Consider the following 23002-nt stretch of genomic DNA (forward strand, 5'->3'; position numbering starts at 1 on the left):
CCTGAAACAGGTGTGCAAGATCACTTAAGAATTGGAAAAGAGGAAAGAATTCATTGTAACAGCATCAAGATTTTTATTTTCCACATTTGGGTTAACCTGAAGGAGACAGAATAGTGGCAAGAAGGACGGTGGAGAGAGTTGTAAAAGGTCAAATAAAAATATCTGGCATTTTTCTGTGTATTAATAATAACAAATATGACCTAGATTCTCTGTGGTGTGATGTTAGCAGATAGAGGTGAAGCATACATTAGTTAATGCAGGTGGTAAAATAGCAAAGGTTAAAATAAAATGAAATATTGGTAGACCAAAACTGAAAAAATTTCTTTTGTTTTGTCTGTTTTACTTGGAATATATATTATTGAATAGCTGCTAATTAGACTCAGCAGCTGATATCCATCTGCAAACATTTTTTTCTACCATCCCAATAGTATGTAGACCTGGAGGTGAAGGAGAGAGAGAACAGACATGAAATATTCCAGAGGGATAAATCTTTTCCAGTCCCTCCAGCCAAAATATCTATAAATTTGAAAGCATCAGGATTGATTGCCCTTGATCTTCAGCCATTCTTCAACATAAAGAATATCACATTGAATTTCAAAGCCTCTTGAAGATTATGGAGTCACAGTATTCCCCTTCACAGCATTTCAATGACTTGTATTTACGAGTGTCTATTATCAAAGGAAAGCAGGCCTTCAGACAGCACAGAGAAAAGACACCCAAGTGGGCAGGCAGTTCCCTATGTTTCTCTTTCAGTGTGAGATGTTAGCTCCGGGCTTAAGAAAACTGCTGTACTTTGTGAGAACACAACTTCTATACATAGCTTCATTTCTTTTCTATGCTAGCCTAAGCAGATCCACCACCAGCAACCTAACTCACTTAAAAAAAAAATACAATATTTACCTGATTTAAGTGTTTTCACAAAAGTCCAAAAACATTTATAGATTCTAAACAGCTCACTATTTCCCTACAATGTTTGGTCAGAAAGAATGTCAGGTGCTAACTGTTTAGTTATTATTGGCAAGATTTGCATCCATTTTTGCTGCTTGAAGATAGATAAAATGAGCAGAACAAATGAAAATAATCATATCGACCAGGCCTTTGATCCATCCACTGTGTCAGCTTCAAGGAAAGGCTTTGGGAGGACCAGATCTTCAATGACCACTGAACTTTTTTGAATCTCCTTGTATTTCTAAATTATTCCACTTCCTGGATAATTGAGTTACATTAATTTACACTTAGCAAAAATAATATTATTTTGTTTCAATTGTGTCTTCAAATGTTCCTAAATCCCTTTGGTTTTTAAACTCTATTGTCTTAAATATTTTCCAGCTTCAACATATATAACCTAGTTCTAGAGATTAAACTGCTATGATAATGTTTAGCTTCTTTATACAATTTTATAGTATGTTTTCTTTATCAACTTTGTGTCCTAGTTTTTATCACCTATAATTATCTTCTCCACCTGTCCCTCATTTAACACAGCAGTTTGATTTAACACAATGGTATTAATATTCTTAAGGAAAAAATTACCAAACTTGCATATGGAATTTCCTATGTTGAAGTATTAACTTTGTACATAAAGACAAAATAATGGTGTTCTATTGAGTTTCTACTAAACAGTTTGAGGGATTCTGATATATTGCAGAAAAATATCATTGAAAATGACCCATTCTGTAATTAATTACATTGGTGAGATACCAACCATTAGCTGTTTTCTAAGTTTTAGATTAAATTTGGTCATCATGTTTTCTATTTTGAAAGATGATGTGTAATGTACTTATGTTAATCCTAACATCTGTTGCTTTAAAGAACCATATGAGAATAAGAATGTATCTTTTTTTTCTGCAATAGTATTGATTTTTTTTCCCCTGAGGTAAATAAGAGACTTTCTCGGAAAGAACCTGTATTTTAAAAGAAAAGAGACTAAGGTTTATAAACTTGCAACTGAAGACCTTATAAATTGATCTCTGATGAGACACAAGCTCAATAAATACATTTCTACTATAAAAAATTGTCATAAGAAAAATTCTGCTTTTGTTAATTTTTTTTCTAAAAAGGCTATTGTCTCTACTTTTCAAATCAAGAACCCAATCCATTATTATTATTTTTTTTAACCTCAGAGCTTTCTTTTCATCTTAGGTAGATGCAGGCTGATTTCATAAGCCATCATTTGAGGGTATACATTATAATGTTTAGTATTCTGATTTTATCTATTAAGAATATGAAAAACCTGTATGAAGGATTTAAAGTATTTTTTTCTCCTTAAAAACTCAGCAAGAGCTTAATTAAAATCAATAGAAATATTTAAAAAATATTAAATGCAGACTATTAATTTTATTTCTCTAAAACATCTGTTTATTTCTTCACACCCTTCTTTTATTCAACATGCATTCATTGAGGACATACAATATGACTGTCACAATATTAAACACTGATTTGCATTATTGAACAAGCAAAGATATTAATCTAAAAGTGACATACAAACAAAGCAAATGTGACTTGGTTTCTCAATAAAAGTGCATATCAAAGTGTCCAGGATAGTAGTGGTTTTCTTGAGCTGGCCAAGTTGAATCACAGGAGTTTATGGCTGTGTTATTCCTTATAAGTTACAAATTTGCTTTCTTACATTTCCTTTCTTTATCTACAATTTAGCATTTATTTTATTACATCCATATTTGCTTTAAAAAAAAGCAGATGTTTTCAATACCATTATTGGATACATTCTGGCTGAACAAAGCCAAAACAAATCCTGCCATTGATCTCTTTTGAACTTCTGAGTAAGGGTCACAGTGCTCTGGGCTGATCTTCCCAGGATGAGAGTATGAGCTCATCCTTAAGAGTGCATTACACCCTTTGAGGGTGCAGAATACCAGATGACATACAGAGGAAGTGTAGAAGGAGTGACAGGTTGTGAATCAGTGTTTCTAAACCTTGTCTGATTTTAAGAGTCACTTCGGGAGACTTAACACAGATTCTTAATTCTCCTCAAATTGCCACATCATAATCTCCCAAGGTGTGTCTATAAATTTGTAGTTTTTGAAAGCTCTTTAGTTATTGATCAAGCATGTTTGTAAAATGTTGTACAAAGAAATGTGGGAAATTGTCTCAAATGCTTCCAGGGAGAAGAGGAGTTCATAAATAAAAATTAAACAGGTAAATTAAAATTTTTTTAGAAGTGACATACCTCAGATCTGAAGGATTAGGTAAGGTTTAATGATCTCGATAGAATTGTAGCAGCTTGAAACTGAGGTAAAGTTTATATCTTTCAAGTATTCTATAAAATAGGTAAATAACAACCATTCTGTTTTCATAGAAATTGTAAGAAATTTCGTACAGAGATACGGAATCATCTATTTCTATGCCCACTAAGGAGGGGAGTGTGTGGTTGTGAGGGTAGGTCTCTTACAACTTAAAAGAAAAGGTAATTAATTCAAATCGATGAGAACTCAAAATTTCTCACCTTTGTTGCTATGGGTTAGGTGAAATAAAGCGGTCTTTGGCAAATGTAGTGCTACTTTATTTTAGCAAAATAAAAATAATTTACAGAGATTAAAAAGTGATTTTGCAACATGCATAGAGAAAAACCTGGTTTACCCCTTTCCCAGATACTGCCAAGAAGAATATTTATGTTAATAAATAAAGTTCTGATATGTTCTCTCTTAATAAAAGTTACTTGACCCCATCCAGATGGAAAGGTAAAACCAAAGTCTTCAGCCCACCCTCTGGATAGGAAACTCAATAAGTTTGTTCATCTGAAGATAGGTTGCCTTTAAAATATGTGCTTCTCATTAACTCCCTTGAGATGGAAAGTATCATTTTTAATAATTCCTTCATTGAAAAAAGTAATACTTGTCTACACATAATAGTTTCAGGTTTAGAATTATGATCTATCATAGTTTGTTATACCCAAAAGCATCAGGTAAATTTACTATTTTTATTATATGTTTTACAAAATATTTATGACTTTTTATATGCACTTTATATTTCTCAATGTATGAGATTTTATAAAGCTTAATAACTTTATTTCTGTTTGTTCTATCATAGACTATACATTTATCCTTTTTACCTTTTTTATTTTCTAAGACTATATTAAATCTGCCACAGTCTTCATTTCAATTCAAGAATTATTTATTAACATTGCATTAAGTGTCAGACACTGTACTAAGGCCCTGGGATACCATGATGAATAAAGCAAGTCCTCAAAATACTTTCTGGATAATGCTTCAAATGGAGAAAAATATTCCATGTTTACAAGTTTTTTGTTTTACACACTTATAAAAACCTAGGCATAGCATTAATAAGAACTCTTGGTGATCAACATATGAAGTCCACATCTACCCTAAATATTCATTCAGTCTGGGCTTAAAGAATTTCCTTTAATAGGGACTTCTTATTTCAGAATATCCTAAATGTCACAAAATTATTCCTAATGTTGAGCCAACATTGATGTTCCTAAATATTTTGAGCATTAGTTATAGTTGCTCATTTCAGCTAACATGGGGCAAATCTATCCTCAGCCTTTGATAACTTGTAAGGCTGCACAGGTGTGTTCTGCAAGCATCTGCTATCATCACTCATAAATTAATCTATTGTGATTATTAATATATATTTTTCATTTTGCATTTACTGGTTATTATATTTTGCTTTCTCTTTTATTTTGCATTTTCCAACTTTTTTTGGAATGGATAACAACATTTTGTTACTCATTTCCCCCTTTACTTGTTTGAAAGTTTTGTTTTTTATTTTTATTCTTTCAGTAGTTATATTTCTATCATGTATGAGCTACATAAGAGCCTTAGAACATTACCTCCAATAGTATGGTCCATCCCACATTTTCATTAGGATTTTTTCTACCTTATTTTGAAACTTTTAGATCAAACTAAAAAACATCTTGATAGCAAAGAAAACAATCAACGAGTGAGTGACAAGCTAGGAAATTGGAGAGAGTATTTGCAAGCCATGTATCTGATAAGGGATTCATATCCAAAATATATAAAGAACTTTTATAATTCAACAGCAAAAAGAAAATAACTCAATTTTAAAACTGGACAAAATACTTGAGTAGACATTTCTCCAAAGAAGACATGTAAATAGCCTACAAGGAAATGAAAATGAAAATCACAATGAGATGTTATATCACACCTATGACAGTGGCTATTATTAAAAAACACAAAAGGTTAGTGTTGGTGAGGATGTAGGGGAATTGGTACACTGCCCACTGTTGATGGGAAGGTAAAATAGTGCAACTTCTATGGAAACAGTACATAGGTTCCTCAAAAAATTAAAAGTAAAATTGACTTTAAAATAAAATAAAAATGATCCAGCAATCCTACTTCTGGTATATACACAAAAGAACTGAAAGCAGTGTCTTGAAGAGATATTTGCACCCCATGTTCATAGCAGCACTATTTGCAATAGCCAAGAAATGAAAGCAATCCAAATATTTAGAGAATGGGTAAAGAAAATGTGTTATATAATATACATACAATGAAATATCATACAGCCTAAAAAAGAAAAGAAAGGAAGAAATCCAATTAAACATGACAACTTGGATAAACCTGAACTTTATGCTAAATGAAATAAGACAATCACTGCAGAACAAATGTTTGCATGATAACACTTATATGTGGTATCTAAAACAGCCAAACTTATAAAACAGAGTACAATGGTAGTCTCCAGGAACTGGCAGCAGGGAATAAGAGGGTCTTGCTATTTAATGGGTATATATTTTCAGCTGTATAAGATAAATTAATTTTAGAGACCTGCTGTATAACATTGTGCTTACAACAGTAAAGTTTTGATCACTTATATTCTTTTAGGGAATAGATCTCATGTTAAGTGTTCTTTTATATATATATATATATATTTATTTAAATAATATAAATAAATGTATATTTTTAAAACTACAGATTGTCATTGTTTTTTCTTTTTATATTTGGTAACTTACTCTACTTAGAAATATGTTTATGTTTTTTTGTTCAATCTTGTTTCATGTATTCTATTTATTTTCTCTGGTTTTTATTTTTCTTTTGCTAATTACTTCCTTCTTTAGTTGTTCTTTCCAAGAGAACATGTGATTAGTAAAATATCCTTTCTTTTATGTTTTAAAATTAATCTATTTTATCTTTATTATGTTTATCTGAACTCAGGGTTTAAGTTGGTCTTCAATAATTCAAAATATTAAAGATATTTTCCATTGTCTTCTGGCATTTTTATTGTTGCTAAAAAGCATACCATTGTTCTAAAAGTCATACCTGTGTAGCTGATGTGACATTCCTTTAGTAACCTCAGATATCCTTTCTTTGTCTGTGTGCTCCAAGTTCACAAAAGGTGTTTAAGTGTGGGTTTCTTTATATTTACCTTCTCAGGCTAAGTTTTTTCCTTTAAATTTTTTGTCTTACTTTTTAGTAACCACTACTAAAACATTCTCAGCTATTTTCTTAGTAAATGTCACCATTTCTCTGCTCTTTCCCTCTATACATTCTCTTAGACTTGTATTACATTTTTTCGTTCTTCTACATTTGTCTTGACTGACTTTTCATATTTTACATTAGCTTATATTTATGATGCTTTATACTTAGTGATTTCCTCAGAACTGTTTTCCAGTTTACTAATTTGTTAGTTAGTTGGGTATTTGTCTACTTCACCATTTTGCCTTGACTATTGTTTTATTCATCGTTTTGGAAGAACATTAACAACACAGTATTGCCTCTGGTGTTTCTCATATTTGTAAAACATTTTATTCACAAAGTTTCATAATTTGTCTCTAACAACTCTTTCAGATAATTAAGGAAGTTGGTAACATTCAAGAAAGGAACAGGCATCGACCCAGAGTTCATTGAAGGTTTTATTTACAGTCTATATATGTTCGTGATGGTTTTGAAATAATTATGGAAGCACAGGGAATTTATTTGGGGTTAAAGCCAGATGTACTTTCCTTGCCAGTCATTAACCCTCAGTCAATACCTGACTTATAGGTCACTACTGTAATTATAAGGAAAACATTTTAAAACAATATAGGTATATATTGTTTTAAATATATATACACATGTATGACTTGTACTTAGGTGGCATTAACATAATTGGTGTGTATAAAGGATTTCTGAGAATTTGTGATTAACTCATTACTCATAAAAATCAATTGATTAGAATATCTTTCATTTTTCTATTATCATTATTAAAATTAACTTGTAAATACCACAGGAGTAATGTTAGAATATCAGAAGCTGCTTTCAACTATCAGCTTCATATTGTAAGCAGATTGGAAGTTTACTATTAAATTAAAAATGCATCTTATTAGGAACATCTAATTCTGATGAAGAAAACTGGAATGTGCCATTTATACTAAACATGTGGAGGTACAGATGTTGACGAAAAAAGGGTTCGTTTCTGTAGAATATTTCATACCAGGTTTCCCAGCAAGATTATCGTATCTTGGACTTGCTTTAGATGTTGTTAACAGCTGCTGGGTCTCTGATTGGGTTTGAAGCCCTTGCTCTGACTCCTGCTATGGTAGTTCAAGCAGAATGAAGTCAGCAGAGCTACCATACAGGGTTTTCTTTTAAATTGCTCTACAAGTCTGAGAGCTGAATGATTGCTATATATATCGTTATCATTTCTTCCCACTAAATTAACCCACTGCAACCCGCTTCCTACCATTCAGTCTGTGCTTCTGTTGCCTCCTGATGGATAATTTTAGCTTTTCTCTGGCATTCAGCCTAGTGTTTTTTGTGGGTAAGTTTGTTCATAAGCATGCATTCAGCATTTATTTTATATCTTCTTTAATATTAGCAACAGTGTCTTTTAGTTGAAATTTTATAATAAACTAATAAATATTTATTATTTAATCAAATGGCAGGCATAGTAGAAATAGGTCTCAATGACCAACCTGACCACCAAAAGCCTTGAACCTGATGATATTCTGGAAATGAACCATTTGTTTAGAACCTGACCTGCTCAGATTTTATTTGAACCATATATGCTTTAGGATTCTGCAGTCATAAAGGATTAAAAAACAAACAAACAGGAATTTAGAAGAAATTTTTTAAAATGACAAACAACCAAGAAATTAGATATATTGGATAAGAAATCAAACCTATAGGATTATTGACCTAGCACAGGATGCATAATGGACTGGTAGGAGCTTGATCACTGAATTTACATATATGCAGAAAATAGAGGCAGAAAGCATGCACTGGATTGTCTCTGCTGCCGGAGATTTAGGAGCTTTGCTACTTTGGTTTTGTGCATTTATTTCTTAAATGATGAGTTATGGATGCTTCTGCTTTTGGCAGGCTAAGTTTCTGTCTCTACCTTTTCATTTAATATAACCCTGTATTCCACAATCAGTGAAGTCATACTATAAATTGTGATCTTTTTCCACAAAGAAGCAGCACAAGTTTTTTATAGTAAAGACCACCAGATTTCCAAAAAGATGATTTCAATGGGAATCCTGGCTCTGCCGTTTAATATCTATGGGATTATGGAAAAATCACTAAACTCTCTAATTTTTTATATATAAAATGGGAATGATAACAAATAATGTGTAGAATCTGGCAAGTTAATAACCGAGCAATGGTGCCTTATGCACTAAAAAATAAATTTATGGTTGTAAATTTTATGAAATGGAAGGACAGTCTATGGAGTAAAAAAATGTTTAGAATTCCACAAAGGGAGGAAGGAAAGGGCTGTTGCACATCGTACAGGCGAACCTGGAGAAGCTTTGGAAGCACTGGAATATATGGTAAATCAACATCTGTTCAGGATGCTTTTATTTGTTTTTTAATTACATTTTATTGCCTATGTGATTACTGTTGTCCTGATTTTTTCCCTTTTGCTCCCTCCACCCAGATACCCCCACTCCCTCAGGGAGCCCCCACAACTTGTTCATATACATGGGTCAGGCATATAAATGCTTAGGCTACCCCATTTTCTATACTGTACTTTACATCTCCATGGCTATTATGTCACTACCTGTTTGTTTGTTTGTGCTTCTTAATCCCCTCACCTCTTCATTCATTCCCTCAGAACACCCTCCCATTTGGCAACCATTAAAAGGCTCTCCATATCCATGATTCTGTCTCTGTTCTTATTGCTTAGTTTTTTAGACTCAATTGTTGATGGATAAGCATTTATTTTTGCCATTTTATGGTTCATAGTTTTCATCTTCTATTTCTTAAATAAATACCTTTAACATTTCGTATAATAATGGTTTGATAATGATGAACTCCTTTAGATTTTTCTTGTCTGGGGAGCTTTTTATCTGCCCTTCAACTCTAAATGATAGCTTTGCTGGGTAGAGCGATCTTGGCTGTAGGTCCCTGCTTTTCATGACTTTGAATATTACTTGCCAATCCCTTCTAGCCTGTGAAGTTTTTTTTAGAAATCGGCTGACAGTATTATGGGAACTCTTGTGTAGGTAACTAACTTCTTTTCTGTTGCTGCTTTAAGACTCTCTGTCTTTAAACTTTGGCATTTTAATTATGATATGTCTTGGAATGGACCTCTTTGCATCCATCTTCTTTGGGATTCTCTATGCTTCCTAGATTTGCATGTCTATTTCCTTCACCAAATTAGGAAAGTTTTCTTTCATTACTTTTTTTACTCCATTTCTTGGTACTGTGGCTTAATGCAGTAGGTGTCCTGTAGTGTCCAGTGGCTCCCTTATCACGCAAGCTGGGTACTCGTGGTGCATTCTTAGTGTGGACTGAGTATACCATCTTCTTGTAGTTGAGGCTTGGTTGCTGTTGGCTGAACAATGGGCTGGATTTACCCAGGCCAGTCAGCTGCAAGGATTGGCTGTGACCACTTACCACCAACCTCCACCCTCTGTGGAGGATCAGCTGTGCAGGGTCCTGGTGGTGGTGCTCTCATAAGGTCTGTAGCTGTCCACTGGGTGGGCTGGCCTTGGGGTTTCCTGGGTGGTACAGGCCAAGGTCAGTCCTGACCTGTGTTTTGCCCAGGGCCACTCTGCCTGAGCTGTAAAGCAATCTGAGATGGCTGTTACCAGGCTATGTTGAGCCTGGAAATTCCCAGGCGAAGCTAAGCTGTGAATTTAGGCTGGCTGCTGCTAGTGCCAGGCCTGGAGCTCACTAAAGCCAACTGTAGCTTGTTTGAGAGGATATAGGAAGTTGTGCAGTATGTGCCAATACCAGTCATTCATATGGAAAAGCAGCTTGGCTGGGCCCGTAATTTGTGTGGGGTGGCGTTTCTGAGAATCTCTAAGGTGGGTCAAACAGGCTGATGGAGTCTCAGATATGGTATCAACTTGCTGGGTCTGTGGGTCTGTAGGGGGATGGTTTAGAAAAGGGGCAATGGCCTCTGCTTGCCTCAATGCCAGACGCTATTTTCTCCCTGTATACCACTGATGCCTTTCAAGCTGCTACCGTGGTGCTGGAGCTCAGAGGGAGTAGGTCTGAGTAGATGAGTCTGTCTGTGGATTCTTTAAGAGGAAATGCTTGGGGCTCCAGCCGTTTCTTCTATGACTCAATCCCTGTTGGTTTTTGCAGCCAGAAGTTTGGGGGACTTATTTTCCTATCACTGGAACCCTGAGCTGGGGATCTGGTGTGGGACTGGAACTCCTTGCTCCTGTCATATCCCTCCCAAATTTTATCTACCACATGTGACTGTATGACCAGCCCATTCCATGTCTGTGCCCCTCCTACCAGCCTGGATGGATGTGGTTTCTTTAATTCCACATTTGCCAGATCTCCATTCAACTCGATTTCTGACAGTTCTGAGTGCTGGTTATTCTATATTAGTTTAATTTTGACATGGTTGTGTGAAGAGGTGAGCCATGTTGCCTACACCACCGTCTTGACCAGAAGTCTCGGTTGGAGATGTTTTTACTATGGCAAAGCTAGAAGGAAAACTAGCTAATTTTTAAGACTCCACTCTAACATTATGTCTTCTACATATTTAACATCATAAAGATATTTTAATTTTTCCTCTTTGAAAGTAGTCATCATCAGAGGCTGTGTATTTTTAAATACTTTAGTAGGGGTGTCTTGGTAGAAATAATTTTGAGAATTCCATTTTTTTGTTATAAATTATTTTCAGTATGTAAATTTTATGTAAACACAATCAGAAACATTATTTCCAAAATACTAAATTGTACAGATTACTGGGTAAGGCACAGAATGAAAGAAATATACCTTTGTTTTCAACAACTGAGTGTGCATAGATTCAATGTTTGTAATTCCAAGCCAGATATATGCATTGGCCAAAGGGTTTCCTTGCCTATCACTTTGAATACAAATCATCTGTAAGAGTTAGATAACACAATGATGGGAGCAAACCTGACCAAGTGTCTGTCAGAATCATGCTGAAATCCACACACCCCAAGATGCAAAACACAACTCTTCATAGTTCTTTTGTTTCCCAGAAAAATACCAGCTTAAGTAATTGGGGTGAAATGGTGGTAGAGAAATGGACACTCACACTTTATTCAATACTAATTATTGTTTACCAATGTGGTTACCAAACGTGTCCAAATGTCTTTAGCGTGAGTCTCAGCGACCAGTTCTCTGACCAACACTCTTCCTTCTCCCTCACAGGCTGCTGCCCACCAACAGCCCTGGTGATATTGTTGCACCATTTTTGCTACCACACTGCTGCCGCCATAAACATCTTTTTTTGACAGTTCCCAAGCTCTGTGAGATCTATAGCCTTAGCTACACATACATCTTACCCAAATGTGGACAAGGTCCTTCTGCTCAACTTCCTAGAGTTCCATACTATTGTTGGACTTTCCTGGACTCTAAATGTTCTTCCATTTGGGTATCTCATGAAATCCTCCTGCTGAGCTTCTATCCTGTGCTTTTACATAACCTCTCATCCCAATAAGGTACAAGGCCTTTGGGGAAGCAGCCCCTAAATTTTAGACTCTTTTCCATACTTTTCCTTCTGAGGGCTATCGGTAGAATTCACTTCCTTTTTAAGTCCCCAGCATTGGTTAAAGCCCGTTGTCAAAACTGTTCATCTATTCCAGGTTTTCTTCACTGCATCTTCATATTTAACTCTCCTGGCCCTAAATTATCTCACTGACTCTTGTGTTCAGGGTAACTCTCCTTGCATACATATCTATTCTCTCTGAAACATCTATTTATTTGGAATTCTACATTTGCTGTATTCTGAGATACTTTGCTTACCACCAACACATAATTCAGGGTCTAGCAAAACAACACCCCTGTTGTTATTACCAAATCGTTTATTACAAAATCATAAGCATGTAATTCTGTAAAATAACAATATCACACTCAAGCATACCATATGAAATTTTAGGTGAAATTTTCAAATTAAAACTATAAATTGTTACACTCCTATTATTGCCCTACCAACCACACTGAAGCAGGCCTAGCTTATGCTGGACCCTGCATCTAATCTATTATGTTCTAGTTTTTCCCAGCAAAATTTCTGTAAGAACTTCTGAGCAAGGGTATTTCTTACTGAATTATTAGTTACTATTTTCTATACTACTTTTTTCTATTACTATTTTCTATAATAGTATTAGTTACTATTAGTTACTATAGTTTATGCATCATTTTTAAATGATACGGTTAAAAACTATTCAATTGCAGTATTAATTTACTAATAAAACAGATATTAATTTAATATCTACTAAGTGTCAGGTCCACATTTAGTAATATAAATTGCAAAATGGATCTTGTTATTTTTCCATAATATAACTTTATAAAAAAATATGAGTCCCCCCCATGTTCTGAATAAAGTCTCTTGTCAGTAGGGCAAATGGGTCAATAGGATTACTGTTCACTGCAAGTGTTCCCTCATATCCCCACCCCGGAGCACCTCTGCCTAGTCATAGCTGATATTCTCAGGCCTCCGCTGCCACTGCCAACAATTAAACGCCCCTCATCTGGCATTTTCTATTACAATCTGATGAAGTTCTGAATTTCACCAAATATTTTACCAGAATTATTACCAAATGATTAACTGACTAAATTTTTCCAACCTTTCACCTTGCCCCCAGACCTACTGCCCAGAGAGTAACAAGTGGCAAAATAGGTTATGGGGCAGAAAGAAGCTCAGAGCCTGGGTAATCTGCAGTTGGGCAATCAATCTCCACATGGTGTCAGACTGGGATGTGAAATACAATTCTGTTCTGTAGTTCCAGTCATTGAAAGAACAGCACCAATTGGAACTGACAATTCTCTTTTTCTCCTTTCTTGCCAAAATGCACACAGAATTTCAAGGAAGGAAAATCTTGAGTAACATTCACCTTAGAATATAAAACTCAGATTTTATTTTCATTTTCTGAGTTTCTTTTAGAAGTAATCATTATTTCCTGTGCCTAGTTATTATATATTAATTTATTAGCATTTCTTATGGCAGTCTACAAATTTTGGCTTTGTCCTGATAATGATGGTTATTCCAAATAGTACCATTTGCTTAGGATTACAGCACTATAAATAAAGTTGTATGTTTTTCCCCCTGACATTAAAAACATTTCTCTATCAAGTCAGTATATTATATTTAAAAATTCTGACAATTAGGTTCTATAGAATAATTTTTATTATTTTGCTTTCTCTATCCTCTTTCTAGGGTTAAAGAAATCATGGAAGTTTCAGAATATTTGTTATGATACTATGCTACAGTATAATTTTCAAGGAACAAAGGGATCTATACTAAGCAGATGAGTTATATTTATTTAAAAAATGAATCAATTATTGACTTCTATTAAAAAAAGTATAAGCTAAAGTTTCTGCTAATAATTAAGTGACTAGGTAAAAACATATAAACACAGACAAATATGCCCACACATACTCACACATCCCCAAAAAGGCCACCTAAATTTTTACCTGAACACAGAAAGAATTAATTCCAGTTTTTGAAAACAATGGAGCTCATTGTGAACTCCATTACAGAGTCATATTATTCTAACATATAATAGAACTTGACATTTGACCTAATTATACTTTCCAAGTCTTTATATTCTGCTCATCATTATGGGTATTTAAATAAAAAAATCTACTCTGATACCTTTTGCCCTTTTAATGTTTCATAGTCTTCTTTGAATTAAAAAGAATATTAAAGGTTTTTTAACTAAAAGTTTTAATAGATAAATGAATGATATATAAAAGTAAATAATGCTAAAATTTTGTTTCTCATATTTTAGAGCAAGGAAATTTTTTATATTAAGAAAAGCATCTACTGCTACTTTCCAAATATTTTTTTAAAGAGATTAGAGTTATAAATGAGTTGTGATTCTATGAAATTTTGAAATTTGACTTAATCCTAATTATCTATAAAGATTCTAGGGTTTTCTTTATGCTTTTTTGAAATATGGTTTAGTATTACTTTAATGGATTCACACAAATCAGAGAGTAGAGTGCTTTCCAATGATTCATCTCATTGAACTTGGTTAAATGCACAGGGAAATAGTACATTTTAGACTGCCAGTGTGATTTATAGAAAAGAACATAGAGTCATAGAGTTAGTTACTTAGTGTTACATTAACTAGACAGCCAAATGAGATCAATGATTTTGGCCTTGTAGAATTCTATGTTTCTAAATCTCTATAATTTTTCTGAGAATTATTGAAATGAGATTTCTTTTTATTTTTTCAAGACTTAATAGTTTTGAATTATTTGCCATATGGCTATATTGTATACCAGAGCACCATTCTATAATATTTACAATTTGAATAATTTATATAAGCATTTAATAATTTATATATAGAATTTTAAAAATTTTTTAAATTAATTTTATTTTTAAATCATGTTTATTCTACTACAATTGTCTCAGTTTTTCCCCCTTTGCCCTCCTCCACCCATCCCATCCTGCCCCCCTCTCCCACAGTCAATTCCCACTCTGTTGTCCATGTCTATGGGTCATTCATACATGTTCTTTGTTTAGTTCCTTCTCCTTTCCACCATTGTCCTCCTTCCTCATCCCCTCAGGTCACTTTCAGTCTACTCCATGTTTCCTTGCCTGTGGTTTATTTTGTTCATTAGTTTATTTTGTTGAATAGATTCCACTTATAGGTATGATCATATTGTATTTGTCTTTCACCGACTGACTTATTTCACTTAGCATAATATTCTCCAGTTCCATCCATGTCGTCACAAAAAGTTAGAGTTCTTTCTTTCTTTCTTTCTTTTCTTTAATGCAGATTGATTTTATTTATTTATTTTTTTAAATGTCAAGATCCATTATAAAATATTTAAAAATTTAAATCCATTATAAAATCTCACTAGTCATGACACCTGCACAAAAATAAAGGAGCCCTAGCTGTACCAGGGCTCCTTTAAATGTTACTACCTCTTTCTCCTTGCTTCCTTTAGGATTCTTTCTTTGTCTTTGATATTTGTCATTTTAATGATGATTTGTTTTGGAGAGAGCCTCATTGGGTTCCTCTTGAGGGACCTCTGTGCTTCCTAGAATCGTGTGCATTTTTCTGTCCTCAAATTAGGGAAGTTTTTCATCATTACTTTTTCAGCAGGTTCTCTATCCCTTCTTCATCCTCCTCTCCTTCCGGTATCCCTATATTGTATGAATATTATTATGTTTCAGGCTGACCTGCATTTCCAATGCCTCTTCATTCTTTTTGAGTCTTTTTTTCATTTTCTTGCTCTTTCTGGGAGCTTTTTTTCTGCCTTATCCTCCAGCTCGCTGATTCGATCCTCTGCTTCATCTAGCCTGCTTTTGATTCCTTCTACTGTGTTCTTCAATTCAGAAATTGTATTCTTCATTATCTCTTGCCTCTTATTGATAGTGTCTATGTCCTTTTTCCTGCTGATATAGTTTGCAGTAAGTTCCTCATAGTTCCCCTATCATTTTTTGTAATTCTCTCTGAGCTCACTGAGCTCATAGAGGTCATTGAGCTTCCTTTGAACAGTTGTTTGGAACTCAATATCTGATAGTTGACTTGCCTCTATTTCATTTAGTTCTCTTTCTGGGGATTCTTCCTTTCCCTTTGAGTGGGGGGTGTTTCTTTGTCTTCCCATTATTTGTGAGACTCTTCTTTTCTGCTTTTGCTTCTTAAGTTGATTTGTCTTGATTTCCTGACTTTGTGGTGTAAACTTCTATGGTAAGAGACTGCCGTTTTTTGTTTTTTTTCTTTCTGGGTCTGCCTCTAATGATGTCAGATGTTGACCTGTCTGACCTTAGGCAGACTGTTGGAGATTTCCAGAAATCTACTGTCTGTGGCTGTCTCCTTCAGCTGTTAATCTAGTTACTCTGTACCCAGCAGGCCAACTTAGAGACACCACAGGGCAGGGCAGAGTCCTTCCTGGGGGCAGGGTTATTGTGTCTTCTCACGCTGCTCCTGCTCAGGGGAGTGGTCTGCATGAGCCAGATGGCTGCTGCCATATGGGGGAGGAGTCAGCATCGGGATTCCACCAGCTACTCTCTCTGTTCTCTCACCAAAGACTCCATCTCCAGTCTCTCCTCAGCTGTCTCTAGATCACTCTGCATCCCTGTAGTCAGAGATCTACTATCTGTGGCTGCCACTCTGTACTCAGCTGTCAGGTTTTAGCAGTACTGGGCCTATGCAGAGCCTCCTGGGGGTAGGGTTATTGGGTCCTCTCACACTGCTGCTGCTCAAGGGAGGAGCCTGCCTGAGCCAGATGGCTGCTGTTACATGGGGGAATGAGTCAGCAATGGGATCCCACCAGATAGTTTCTTATTTCTCTCCCCAAAGCCTCCCTCCCTCACGTGTCTCTAGCCCACCCTGCCCCTGCCCTGCCGGAGCCCAGGGTAAGTGGCTGCAAACAAAAATGTATGTGTTGGCCTTTTAAATGGCTCTTTGCATCTGCAGCTGCCTGTCTCTGGCAGAGAGCAACCCTACAGCTTTTGGTAGCTGGCTGTTATCTGTGTAGAGCCCTTTTGGGCTCTGGTGCTGTAGGCAGGCGATCCCTGCTTATGATTTAGACCCCACTCTTCTCAGGGGTATTCAACTGGCCATTTCAATATCTTTCTAGTGCTGCTGTCCGTGGGTGCTCCACCTGCCTTCTCAAATCTCTCCCATACTCCTTACCACTTAGGTTGTGCAAAAGCTGATTCTTCTGTCTGTCTGAGGTTATAAGGCTCCTCTCTTGCTATAGTTCAGTTGTTTATTCCAGGTGCTTTCTCCACAATTTAGTTGTAATTCCAGGTTGGTCCTACAAGGAGATCAGTGTAACTTCCACTCACTCCTCCACCATCTTGATTCTCCCTATGTAAGAAAAATTAATTAAAGAATGGCTTAGGTGATTAAACCCTAACACATTTTTTTCTAAAAAATGAGAAATTATTAATGTGAATAAAAAGTTGTTAAATATGAGCTCAACTAAAATAAGAATAAGAAGTGATTTTATTTCAGATGTATAAACTAAATATAATTATTTTAATTCACACTGTATAATGAGCATTTTTTAGTTTTAATACATAGAAATAATAGATTGAGTCTGATGTATTTTAAATACATAATTTTTGCCCTCAGGAACTCATGCTTCATTGCAGTTTCATTATTTAGTTATCTATTACAGGTGCCCATACTAATGATTAATTATTGGTTGTAATTTGATGATCTAATTTAAGTTCTCTTATGAACATTGGATCTTCAACTTGACACATCCACAATTACACTTACTATAATCTCCTATATCTAAAGTAACTAGCTATTTTCATTGGATGCTTGATATACTCTTGTGTTCCCATTCTCTTTGGTTAAAGCATTAGAATCAACACCTTTCTCTCTCTGAACATCTAAAGAGTGCTATGATATAGAACAGTGATTTTCAACTGGTGTGCTGCAAGAATTTTAGAAACATGCAGCATCTGACTATTTAGTAAGGGGCACTGACCTCTTTTCCCTTGGATGATCAAAAATTTTAAAAAAATTACAACAGCCAACACAACAATAGCCATCTGGTGTGAATGAACCAAAATTATACTTATTTTTTGTCCGGTTGGCAAAAAATATGGCATAGATTTAAGTAATTAATTTATGTGTGCCATGAAATAGATGAGAAAGGTTGAAAATCACTGATATTGAAAATCACTGATCTCTCATACATCTATCAAATGTATTTCCTACACCCACTACTCTCCATTTTCACTGCTGTTTCTTTAAGCTCTCTTTGATTAGAACAATGGCTTTTGAACTTTTTATCCCCAACATTGTTTCTTTTCTTTCTATCAATCCTATATTCTACTGACAAATTAATATTTTTATTATAGTTCTGATGAATAAATATCTGGTTAATTTGAGCATATTACTAGTCCTAAATTTACATATCTTTATGTCAGTTATATAACACTTAGGAGTTCTTGCACTTAGTAGGCTAATCAATAAATATGCCTCAAATGAATCAATGGATGAGTTAATAAATGAAGGAATGAGACCTCTGTCATCATTAATACTTTCTATCATATTACAGCATATTATCAATAAAATTATATAAATGTAAAATTATAGACCCCCAAATGTCTTGTTCTTTTGGCATTTGATCTCTATTATATGTCCACATATCAAATATTTAATATTAAATTTTTTGTATCCTTTAAAGATCAGTTTAAATATTTACCTTATCTTTGATAGTTTCTATTATTGTTGCTGGCAAAGCCAAACTTTATACCCTTGTCTTTTTTTTTTAAACCATCTACATTTTATAGTCTTCTTTGAATAGTTAAGTATATAACCTGAGTATTCTACTTTGATACATAGCCATATTAATAATATTTTTTTAGATTCTACCTCTGAGCTGTTATCTCACCACCAGAAAAACAAGAATCTTCCTGCAAAATCATGCCTCCTTCAAACATATTTCTGGATGTCCTCAAAGATATGCATTCTACACTTACTGAATCTAATTCATTCCCATTCATAGGCAATGTTTACCATGATCTTCCTTTACTGTTTTAACTCATACATATTACCATTTAAGGAATCCCCACTATTCCTGCCTATTTTGAGAATGAAACTGAGCATACTTTGCAGATTCTCAAAGCTCTCAGAACTTCTGATCCTCAGGGGTCAAAGTAGTAATGGATCTTTAGCCCAAAATGGAAAGAATGGGTTCACCTTAATCCTGGGCCTTGCTCGCACCTGAGCTCTAATACAACAATACTGCTCAAATTCATAGCCTGTTGTGCAAATAGCACACTTATATTCTAGCCTAACCCACTTATACCAATAGAAAAAACCCCAACAGAAGCAAGATCAGCTCAACTTTTCTTATGGCAGATTATTTTCCATGACAAACATCCCCTAGTTTACAACCCTTCAGGGGTCTATGCCATCCTCAAATTCAGCTGCCACTTATTTTGTCTCCAGAAGATAAAGCCCTCATCTCTACCCTTATGAAGTGTCAGTTTGTTCCAGGTTATTTCTCTCACTCGTTTCATCACTCAGGTTCATCTAGATAGTATGATCCTTAATTTACCAGCTTGCTTCTCTTTTCTCTTTATCTCAATCCACTTTTTTAAACTAAAGCTGTGCATAGATGACCAATATTTCTAACTATACCTGTTATTCCTTTGCTCCATATTATTTCTGTATTATTTATTATATCCAGTCATAGACCCTTTCAAATGCTCCCTTTGCCATTTGAGCAATAAGCTTTGTCTCTCCTTAACCTTGAATAGAAATATCTCGATAGGTAAAAAAATAAGCTATCTCTCTCTTCTCTCCCCAACATTCCAGAGCTTTCATGAATGTTCTTTCAGTTGCCAGAAATGCACTTCTTCTTCAACCCAACTCTGTTGGAGAAACTGTTAATCTTGCCCCATTTCAAGTACCATCTTCTACGTTGACTCTACTAAAGTCTCTGAGTGTTTTTAATTTCAATATCTCACCTTCCCAACTATATTTTTATTCAAAACAAACTTGTGGCAGAGTTCATATTGTAGGCTTATTTATTTATTTTAACATTGATTGTGACTTATAACATGATGATAAGTTCTTATAAAATGAATGGAGTCAATGCATGGTAAACTAATACCTAAAATAGGATAGGTCAACTCCTTGTTCTCTTCCAATGCTTTTCCACCTGATTGTTCATCTATCTTACATATACTTTCCCTATACTCTACTCTAGCTAATTAATTTTTACCTTTTTCTCTTAAGCTACTGTGGAAATGTCTTTTGTCTATGCTTCTATCCAAGGCACCTTTGCATCAATCTTATTGACTTGGTAGCCTACTTTGTAACTGCTTGCTTAACTGTCCTTCCCTAAGGTATGATCTCCTTACAGTAGAGATTTTCCCTTAAAGTACCCAGTAAATAACAAAACATTTGGAACATAATTACTACAGAACATACATCATCATTTGTTGAGTTCTAAATGATAATAATATATAGTTATTTTATTGCTTAACTGAATTGGATTATAAGTACTCTATTATTGTATGTACATATATTATATTGCATTTCTTATTGCTGAGATAAATTTTCTCCCATCTATATGTAACTCAGAGGTGAAAATTTAATAAGTAAATTTATGACAGTACTGGAGGAGAAATGGAGAGTAGAACATGCAGAAAATAGTTCTAGGTAACTGTTTTCTTAAAATACTCCTCTAGGTGCATGTCTTCACAAAGAATTTTCATTCTCTAATGGTTATGCAAGAAAGTTCTAAAAAACATAAGCTTTTGCTAAGCAGAATGCTGTCTATTTGGGCAGCTATCCTATTTGGGTAGCTGTCCTAGAATGGAGATGCTTCCAGGTATATAAATATCACACTTCTGTTTGCCTAGGCGCTTTCTGCTAGACTGGCGTTAAAGGATGAGGCTGCAGACTGGAGAAATGAGCAGAAGGGAGTATTCCTGGAAGTAGAAGCTGAATTCCAGTTGGGTTGAAGATCAGACATCAAGAGTTTAGGCCAATGATTGGTTGTTGGAAGCCTAGAAAAACACTAGGGTATCCCAACATTTAAGAGGGAAGAGAAAATATTAGAGCCCTGGCATACAATTCTCAGAAGCCTTGGAAGGAAAGGAGGAAATTCAGCATCTAATGCATGTCCTTGAAAATGATTAAGATACTCTTCTTCTTAAGGCTGAAAAACCCAATTAAATCAAAGGACTGAAGAGAAGAAATCATTTGAATTTTTATTTTCCTCACAGACTCCACCATTGTATAGGATACATAGTAGAAATGTAGAAAGCTTTTTTTAAGTACAGAAAATATATATTTTTAAGATTTATGTTTCTGACAAAAATTCCTTATATATTTTAAGCAATCTAATGGGAATTAAATCAGAGGTATCAATGTAATTACTGAGAATCAAATATACAGTTTAAGCTTACAAATGCATTTCATTTTTATCCAATTATTCCCTCAGGGGTTTGGACAGTTTTTCAATTTAGGAAAGGTTATTGCCTTTTTAAATTATGTTTAATTTTTGGAATCACCTTTAGCTTCTAGAGCTTGATTTTGACTTCAAATTTTCTTTATGAGTGATTTTGTAAATAAGCTAGAAATTTTGTATGACCAAAATTAAGGAAGAAAATAAAACTATGAATCATAATTCATTGTAGTTCCTATGAATCTACATAGTCAAAATGTAAATTTAATTACTATAGTCAATTCCTAGCTCTTCTCTATCAAAATACCACAAACTAGGTGGCTTAAAACAACTGAAATGTATTGTTTCATTGCTCAGGAGGTGTGAAATATGAAATTAAGGTGTTGACAGAGCATGCTCTCTCTGAAGCTGTAGGGAAATTCTTCCTTGTCTCTTCCTAACTTCTGATGAGTTGCTGGCAATCCTTGGCATTCCTGGGCTTATAGGTTAATCACTCCAGCCCTCTTTCTCCACATGGTATTCTTCTGGTGTTACTTTGTCTTCACACAGCTGTCTTCTCATAAGAACATTAGTCATCTTGGATTAGGGGTCTACTCTATGCTATCACCTCATCTTACTTGATTAATTGCATCTTCAGCAAACCTATTTCCAAATAAGACTACATTCTGAGGTACTGGGAGTTAAGGTTTCAACATATCTTTTTTTTGGGGGGGTACAGTTAAATCTATAATAATTATAAAACAATGGGACTGATTTCTCATACAATTTATAAAGCACTAAAGCTAATAGCAATAAGAGTTCTAAGAATATTCAGCACTTTAAATGACAACTGTAGCCCTGAAGGGGGCCACCTTGATTAAGAGTCTTTGGAATGAACAAGTTCTCCTATCACAGAAACTTTTTGAAAGGTGAAAGGTTTGTTCTATACTCTAGCTATCTCAGTGTTTTAGAAAGAATATTCATGCAGTAAATAGTTATTTAAATAATATTTCTTCAGATTGATGTTGACCATCTTTCTTACATTTCCTACAGGGCTTAAGAAAAAAGAGATCATGCTGAAACTATGACGTCTTCTGTCAGAAGTAACTTCATATAAAGTCTACAAAACACCAAGCAAGAGGCTATCAATAATAAGATTCTCATGCTAAGAATAAATGAATAATGTCTATGCTGCTTTCTTTCTTTTTTTTTTTGTTCCCTGTGACAAAGATAAAGTTAATTATTCAGAGATAGGAAAGAGATCCGTTTATTGAAAGTGCCATGCTAGATACAATTCTGGACAGCAGTATATTGAAATAATAAAGATCAAGCAACTTTTAGTCAGAATCAAATGCAATTTTTAATTGAGCCCATTTATTGCACACGTGAACTGTATTGAAAACTCTCTCAAATTAAAAAACTCAGTAAAGGTTATTATTATTAAAACATGAATCTAGTAAGCTGAGTCTTTTTCTTGTTTATATTCTCTTTAAGTTACATTTTAAATCAACCAATCAGAAATTACTTTTGTTAAAAGCTAAAATTGATGTAATGTAAACTGTATGCTTTTTCATATTTTTTCCTTTTCCTTGTTGACCTCTAGCATGTTTCACATTCTTTATCTTCACTAAAGAGAGTTTATTGATACACTATGTCTATATGATACCATGACATCTGAATGAAGGATTCGATATTTGTCATCTGCATGCTTTGCCTTCTTGATGCCATCTGGATGTTTGGCCTTGTATTTACAAACCATCTGGGTTTGTTACTGTACT

Source organism: Pteronotus mesoamericanus, unplaced genomic scaffold (genome assembly GCF_021234165.1).
Source record: "Pteronotus mesoamericanus isolate MK-2021 breed Mesoamerican mustached bat unplaced genomic scaffold, CSHL_Meso_final contig_20, whole genome shotgun sequence".
Classification (NCBI taxonomy): Eukaryota; Metazoa; Chordata; class Mammalia; order Chiroptera; family Mormoopidae; genus Pteronotus; species Pteronotus mesoamericanus.